The sequence below is a fragment of the Myotis yumanensis genome, unplaced genomic scaffold, assembly GCF_028538775.1.
Source record: "Myotis yumanensis isolate MYYU_CA2020_CCGP unplaced genomic scaffold, mMyoYum1.0.hap1 SCAF_2, whole genome shotgun sequence".
In the NCBI taxonomy this organism is placed as follows: domain Eukaryota; kingdom Metazoa; phylum Chordata; class Mammalia; order Chiroptera; family Vespertilionidae; genus Myotis; species Myotis yumanensis.
In genome coordinates, this window is record NW_027223753.1 from 163,766,623 (window position 1) to 163,775,121 (window position 8,499).

The following is an 8,499-nucleotide window of genomic DNA, read 5'->3' on the forward strand; positions in this document are numbered from 1 at the left end:
CTTATTTGGTTTGTCTTTTCCAGTCCCCCTAACCCTACATCAGGGTATATCAGTCTGTTCCATGCCTCCATGCTTCAGGTCTTTTGTTGGTCAATTGGGTTATAGTTGAAAATTGGGGTAAATTGTAGGATACCCAGCCAGCGTCTTCTGAGAACTGGAGAATTGCTCGATGTGAAAAACCCACATATCTGGTGTCAGAAATATTGAGGGTGGAGAGGAAATGATGTGTTTTCTTTTAATGACTTATTACAAAGTGAATACACTCATGTAACCCTAACCAAAATCAAGAAACAGAATATTACCAACTTGCCAGAATTGGCATATGCTGGAGACCAAGATCAACAGTAATTGATATAAATGTGAGGAGTCTGGCAGAAGGCTGACCAGGACTCCGTTTGATATTCACAGGGTGAATATCTACATTTTATTACCTGCTGCTGACTCAATGGCCTAAAGCAAACTCTCCCAAAACCTGACAATCTTACTGTTTACTAAACATTACCACTGATATGTCTGTTTGCATTCCTAAAGGCAATTGTGTATTCTAGCTAATAAAAGCAGCTGGGAAAGGAGCAACAGAGAGAACTTGACTTCCATGGTTAAGTTGTCCTCTGGTTCCCCCGGTATTCAAAATAATATTTCGTCTTGTGTATCATTTGTGCGTCAGCCCTTCCTCCAAGTCTTCGAACCCACGAAAGCCACGCTGGCCGTGGACTCTCGCAGGCATAGCCCCTGGGACTCTTCCTAATCATTGTTCTCCTTATCTTCCCAAAAGGTAACCACTATGTCTCATTATACTAGTACATTAGTTATTAGTTTTGTCTGTTTTTGAACTTTTTGTAAATGGGATCAGGCAGTATGTATTTTTAACAGCTTTATTTCATATATGACACAATTGACCCGTTTTAAATATAAATTTCAAGAGGTTTTAGCATATTTACCATCACAATCACTCCCCATTCCTTCCTAATTCCTTTTCCCTGTCACCAGCACTAGCAACCATTTACCTACTTTCTGCTTCTATAGATTTGTCTATTCTGTACACTTAATATAAATGCATATATGCAAAGAAGGCTAAAAAATAAGTGAGCTAAGTGTTCATCTTAGGATGTTAGAAAAAGAATTAAAGCTAAAGATGATAGACTGAAGGAGAAACAGAAAATAACTAAGTAATAGAATTATCAAAGGCAAACATTGGTTCTTTGAAAAGGCTATTACTATTGAAATGCTCCTGGAAAAAAAAAAAAAGACATGCTCCTGATAAGACTACTAAAAGTGAGAAACCAGATAAGCAATAATAGGATTGAAGAAGAGGACATCACTATACATGTAAACAGGTATTAGAAAACTAAAAGGGGTCTCCGGCCTGTTTGGGAACCGCTGCGAGTCGGGGCTGTTGGCCTGGGCTTGGTTCCCCCGCGTCTCCCCGGTAGTCCCCGCTCGGCCGCGCGATGCCGGTGGACCTCAGCCAGTGGTCCGGGCCCTGGAGCCTGCAGGAGGTGGACGAGAGTCCGGAGCACCCGCTGCAGGTCACATACTCCGGGGCGGAGGTCGCCGAGCTGGGCAAAGTGCTGACGCCCACCCAGGTTAAGAACCGGCCCACTGGCATTTCATGGGATGGCCTTGATTCAAGTAAACTCTACACCCTGGTCCTTACAGACCCAGATGCTCCAAGCAGAAAGGACCCCACATTTAGGGAATGGCACCATTTCCTGGTGGTCAACACGAAGGGCAACGACATCAGCAGTGGCACCGTCCTCTCTGATTATTGGGCTCCGGGCCTCCCAAGGGCACAGGCCTTCATCGCTACGTCTGGCTGGTTTACGAGCAGGCCAAGCCGCTGAAGTGTGACGAGCCCGTTCTCAGCAACCCATCTGGAGACAACCGTGGCAAATCCAAAGTGGCATCTTTCCGCAAAAAGTACGACCTCGGGCCCCCAGTGGCGGGCACGTGTTACCAGGAGGAACGGGATGACTGTGTGCCCAAGCCCTATGAGCAGCTGGCTGGGAAGTAGGGGAAAGCCAGGAGACAGACATCGCCGGGGCCCCAAGCAGTGTTCTCAAGCTCAGTGATGCATGTTGATTTCTCCTCTTGCCTGTTCCCACTCTCACAGGCGACACCTGAGGAGACAGAGCTGTAGGGTGTCTTTTCCTTCTACCTGTCCTTTATAAACTGTACAGGGCCACACACCCTGGATTTATGTTTTGATCAAATTTGAACTCCATTTTGGGGGCTATTTTGGTACTATGATGTGGTCATCAAATTGTTAATATAAGAACAACAACCCAGAATTTAAAGGCGTATCCTCTGAAGAGCAGCACTGGAAAAGCAATTGAGAGAGTCCCTTTCCTGTTGAGCTGTAGGGCTGGGTGAGGGGTTATCTGAAATCCATTAGTCTGTGCCTGTTCAATTTATCACTCTTCCTTGGTGTAACAAAAGCCAGTGTGGAGTTGCTAAATGTTGTGTTAATTCTGCTGTTTGCTTACAGAAAAAAAAAAAAAAAGAAAAGAAAACTAAAAGGATATATTTTTAAATAAAGTCACATTTTATTGATTTTTTTAGAGAGAGAGGAAGGGAGAGAGAAACATCAATCAGTTGCTTTCCTGCACACACCCTGACCGGGGAACTAACTCATAACCTGGGCATGTGCGTGATTGGGAATAAAACTTGAGATCTTTGGATGTGATAGGATGATGCTCAACCAACTGAGCCACACTGGCCAGGGCTAAAGCTAAGAGGATATTATAAACAAATTCATGCAATAAATTTGAAAATCTCTATGAACATCCAGGTGGCTGCATATACCAACAGTTTGTTCCTTTCTATTCTAAGCAGTACTGCATTGAGTGGATAGTATCACAGTTTATTTAGCCATTAACCTGTTTAAGGAATCTGGGCTGATTCTAGTTTGGGGCTATCAGAAATAAAGCTGCTATAAATATCCATGTACAGGTTTTTATGCGAACATATGTTTTTTTCCTGGGATAAATACCCAGGAGTGCAATTGCTGGGTCATATAGTACTGGCATGCTTAGTTTTATAAGAAACTTGCTAACCTCTTCAGAATGGCTGTACCATTTTACATCCTCACAAGCAACAAATTATAGATCTAGTTCTCTAATCCTTACTAGCATTTGGTGTTCTCACCATTTTTTAAAATATTAGCCATTATGGCAGATGTACAAATCAATAAAAATATATAATCCAGATTTTTAAATATTTTTGAAGGGTAAATTGATCTGTAAATATTTTTATTTATTTAAATTCTTTATTATTGAAAGTATTACATATGTCTCCTTTTCCCCTCATTGAGCTCTCCCTGGTCGCTCTTCCCCATCTGTAAATATTAAACCTCTATAACTTGTACTGATTCAGATTTTTTAGAGGACCCAGGCATCTAGATATATATTTTTAAATCCATACCTTAAGACATACTTATTTAAAAAACAAACATTTTTTTATTGATTTCAGAGAGGAACGGAGAGGGAGAGAGAGCTAGAAACATCAATGATGAGAGAGAGTCATTGATCAGCTGCCTCCTGCATGCCCCAAGGGATTGAGCCCGAAACCCTGGCACGGAATCGAACCGTGACCTCTTGGTTCATAGTGAACATTCAACCACTGAGCCATGCCGGCCGGGCTGGATTTCATTCTTGATCCCAAAGTCTCCTATTGATAATGTGACTAGTTTCCCTACCTAGCTACCTTAGAATTTATACAGAAAATTCATGTGCTTCTCTAGAATACCTTCTTTCAGAGCAAGCTATTTGTTCCAGCCTTGCTGTTTCCCTACGCTCCCCAGCAACATCACTCCTAGTCTTAACAGGAGATGCTAAAGGCCACTAAAGAGGATTTCCGGACATTATCTACAAGTCCACACACTCAAGCTTCAGTGCTGTGTGTTTTTAAAATAAAAAATTATTAGACTTCTAGGATTTATTATTTTTAATTATTATACTAAAATTACTTTAGTATAATGTTGCTTTAATATCAAACCCAGTATTAGGCACAAACTTCTTAGAACTCTTATGCAACTATAAAATCAAAGCAAATCTACATATTAAATACAACCCAAATTACAACTAATAAAATTGTCAACATTAATGTATTATGATGGCTGATGCTGTTTTGCTGATACTAAATCACTTCTCACATCATGGATTTAGCATTAACTGCTTTAAAGAAGGTTCTTTTGAATTTGGCAAGTTGATTCTACCTTGGGCAGAGTTATGACTCATATACAACTTTTCTCTAAATGAGTTATATCCATCACTTGGTTTATGCATTCTCAGTTTGTAAATTTTAGATTAAAATAATCACCTACCATTTATTTTAAAATTTTTATATTTTGAGTTTTTTTCAAACCAAAGATACCATATAACATGTCATACAAGATAAATTCTTCCTATTACTTTTGCTACTGCTATTGATAAGTGGGAAATTGATAATGGGACACTGGGGAGAGGGTTTGACACTTTTTTTGAGTGACTCTATTGGGTTTGGGGGACCTGTGTCTGCCCAGTTATAACTCATTTGTATTATTTCTAATATCCTAAGTTAAAAATTTTTTTTCTTAGTCTTCACTCAAGGATTTATTTTCCCATTGATTTTTAGAAAGTGGAACGAAGGGAGGGAGGGAGGGTGAGAGAGAAACATCCATAAGAGAGAGACACATCAATTGGTTGCCTCCCACAGATACAACCCAGGTACCTGCCCTTAAGTGGGAATTGAACCTACCACCCTTCGGTGTACAGGTTGGTACTCTAACCACTTAGCAACACTGGCCAGGGCCTAACTTTAATTTTTTAAATTCATTAATGAGAGGGAGAGAAGTTTGTTATTCTACTTATGTACGCACTCTTGGTTGATTCCTGCATGCCCTGATCAGGAATCAAACACTCAACCTTTGTGTATCAGGACAATGCTCTAAGCAACTGAGCTACATGGCTAGGGCCTAACATCCTAACTTTTAAACTACAAAAATAAAGGGTGGAAAACGCATTAAGTTGTTAAACCTAAGGAAAAATATTCTTATTTTAAGGGAAAAATTTGTAGTGATAAATCTAAACAAGACAAACATTAATGATGTGAAAGCTCCAAATCTTCCACATACAAGGGCACTGAGAGGTTGTAAGTTTGGAAAGAGCACCAAGACACTTGTCTTGAGACTTACTTTTATAACAGCAGCCTTTAAAAAAATCAGTTTAAGGTGTACAACATATTGATTTGATAGTTATATTGCGATGACTGACATTGTAGTGTTAGCTAACACCTCTACTGTATCACATAATTATAACTTCTAGTGTTAGAAACAATTAAGATCTTAACCTAGTCTCAGCAAGTTTAATACTTAAAATATTTTGTCTATAACCACTGTACTGTGTTTTAGGTCTCCAGGACTTACTAGTTGCAAACATGTACCTTTAAACATCTTTCCCATTCCCCCACACCTGAGCCCCTAGTAACCACTATTTTACTCTCTGCTTTTATGATTTCGATTTTTCTAGATTTTACATGAGGTGTCATACAGTATTTGTCTTTCTCTGACTTATCTCACTTAGCATAATGTGCTGAAGGTCTATCTATGTTGCTGCAAATGGCAGAATTTCCTTTTTTCAAGGCTGGATAGTATTCCATTTGTGTGTGTGTGTGTGTGTGTGTGTGTGTCACATTTTCTTCATCCTTTCATTTGATGACAGGCACTTAGATTGTTTCCATATTGTGGCTATTAATAATGCTGCAATAAGGGGAAAATATCTAATACTTTCAACAATAAGGATTTTTAAAAAGCAATAAACATGGGAGTGCTATGTCTTTTTTTTAATGTATATTTTTTATTGATTTCAGAGAGAAAGGGAGAGGGAGAGAGAGAAACATCAGTGATGAGAGAGAATCATTGATTGGCTGCCTCCTGCATGCCAGGAATGTGCCCTGACCAGGAATCTAACTGTGACGCTCAACCACTGAGCTACAACGGCTGGGCCATATGTCTTCATTTCCTTTGAATATATACCAAGATTGCTGGATTGTTTGGTAGTTTTAATTTTTGATTTTTTGAGAAACCTCCATACTGTTCTTCACAGTGGTTGAACCAATTTAAAATCTCACCAACAGTGCACAGATGTTTCCTTTTCTCCACATGTACACCAACACTTATCTTGTCTCCTTGATGGTAGTATTTTTACAGGTGTGAGGTAATAATTGGTGTTGGTTTTGATTTGCATTTCCCTGATGATTAGTGATGCTCAGCACCTTTTTACGCACTGTTAATCATTTGGATATCTTCTTTGAAAAAATGTTCTTTTTTTCAGCTTAAGATTTTTTCCTATTCAGCTGTATGATTTATAAATTTTGGATATTAACCACTTATCCAATACATGGTTTGCAAAAACTTTCTCCAATTCTGTAGGTTGCCTTTTTATTTTGTTGAAAATTGTTTCTTTGGCCCTAGATGGTTTGGCTTAATGGATAGAGCACCGGCCTGCGGACTGAAGGGTCCCAGCTTCGATTCTGGTCAAGGACACATGCCTGGGTTGTGGGCTCGATCCCCCCACTAGAGTAGGGGGCATGCAAGAGGCAGCCAATCAATGATTCTCTCTCATCATTGATGTTTCTATCTCTCTCCTCCTCTCCCTTCCTCTCTGAAATGGATGAGAATATATTAAAAAGAAAATTGTCTCTTTGGTCATGCAGAAGGTTTTAAGTAGAGGTATGCAGGAGGCAGCTCTCTCTCCCTTCCTCTCTAAAAATGAATAAAATATTTTTTAAAAAAAATTCTGCTCCTCTGGTTGGGATATGGCCTATGTGGTTGGTGGTGGTGATAGTAGGGTACCTTGTTTACTCTTCCACAGTATCCCTCTGGCAACTTACTTTAAAATTAACTTGATAAAAGAAACATTAACTTTAGCCCAGTGGAAGGGGCTATCTTCCCCATTGGGAGCACCCCACAGGAAAAGGGTTGGCTGCAAAGGAAACCCACTTCTGCTCAGATCCCGGACTGAGCCACAAAGTCCACTTGGCCCCAGACTTTCATCTCCATAAGCCCTGCTCATGGCTTAAGGGCCTGTCTTCTGCAGTTGTAGCTCCTATCACCAGACTAGTGAGAGAGGGTGGTATTAAGTCACAACTGGGTGGTCAAGAGCAAGAATGTGAATTATTGCTAAGTTTCTTGGATATGATATCAGTATCTAAGTTTTCATTAAAAAGTGGCATATCAAAAAAAATAAATAAAAAGTGGCATATCCCCTTAGGGGCATCTAATTTAACCCCTTCACTTTCAAATAAGGAAACTAAAGCCCAACATGGCCAAGAAAGTTGCCCATCTCGGGATTAGAATCTTGTTTGTCAGTACTCAAGCCAGGGTCCTCTGTCAATAAATTTTTTAGGGCCAAGATATTCTCCTTTCTTTAAATTCCAAGCAAAATCACTAAACAATATTTACTGACTGCCCAATTAATGGACTCCTTTAGTTGTAAGTTAAAAAAATCTAGCTCAAATAGCTTAAGCTTTTTTTTTTTTTAAAAAAAGAAGCTCCAGAAATACACTTGTTTTAGGCATGACTGGTTCCAGGCTCAAAATTACTGTGAGGATTCTACCTCTTCACCTCTAAGAAAACTTTCCACAAGGAGGGGCACCTATCAGCGTAGCTACCCCAGTAGTACATGTCAGCTATCATTGGACTTCTCAGTTATGTGAATCAATAAATTCCTTTTTATTCCCTTTAAACCAATTCAATTTTGAATTCTGTCACTTGTAACAAGGGTTCTGACAGAAATGAAGCTTATTAAAGGGTTCTCCTCAAACAAGGATAATGGTAACCAATCACATTCTCTCTTCAAAACTTTGAATATAAGAGTAGGATGTATAAGCAGAAGCCGAAAGAACATGCAAGGAAGACAGCAATCCAGGCCATGAAAAGTTCACTATTGATACTCTATCTTGGCCTCTATTTTCTACCTCTTCTGTCTTTTTTCTATCCTATTATCTTGAGCTTATTTGTGACTTCAGTTTATTCTTGGTCCTACATGCATCATGGCCAGGATTGCTGCAAATATACTAAACTGATTTGATTCTAAAACCTTCTTCTTAGAAACAGCACAAGGTTAATTGTCACGAAAGCCTTCTGGGCTTTACACAGAACAAACAATAACAAGTTTCCTCTTCCAGCCTGGTAAGGCTCCTCATAGCATCCTAGAATCCAAAATAACTATGTTCTAACTAGTGTAGTGACCACATTTGGGTCAGGATGTGGGCTTCCCTAAGGTAGGAGACTTAACAAGACAACTGAGATCCTTTGCAGGCAAGTAACTATATCTGCAAGTTTCCTGGGTTTTCAAGTTACTTAACATCTCTAAGTCTCAATTCTTGTGCCAAAATAAAGGGGGAAATCATTGATTTGGAATAAAAATTGAAATATATGTAAAATCACTAGTATATGTTCAGTACTGAGCTAATATTAGTTCCCTTCCCCTAAATTTTAATGTCACTCACTATATGAAG

General features: G+C 39.4%; 1 pseudogene; it reads left to right on the forward strand.

The window, feature by feature from the left end:
* Positions 1 to 1,415: 1,415 nt before the first annotated feature.
* Positions 1,416 to 2,020, forward strand: LOC139002202 (phosphatidylethanolamine-binding protein 1-like; annotated as a pseudogene).
* The last annotated feature ends 6,479 nt before the right edge of the window (positions 2,021 to 8,499 follow it).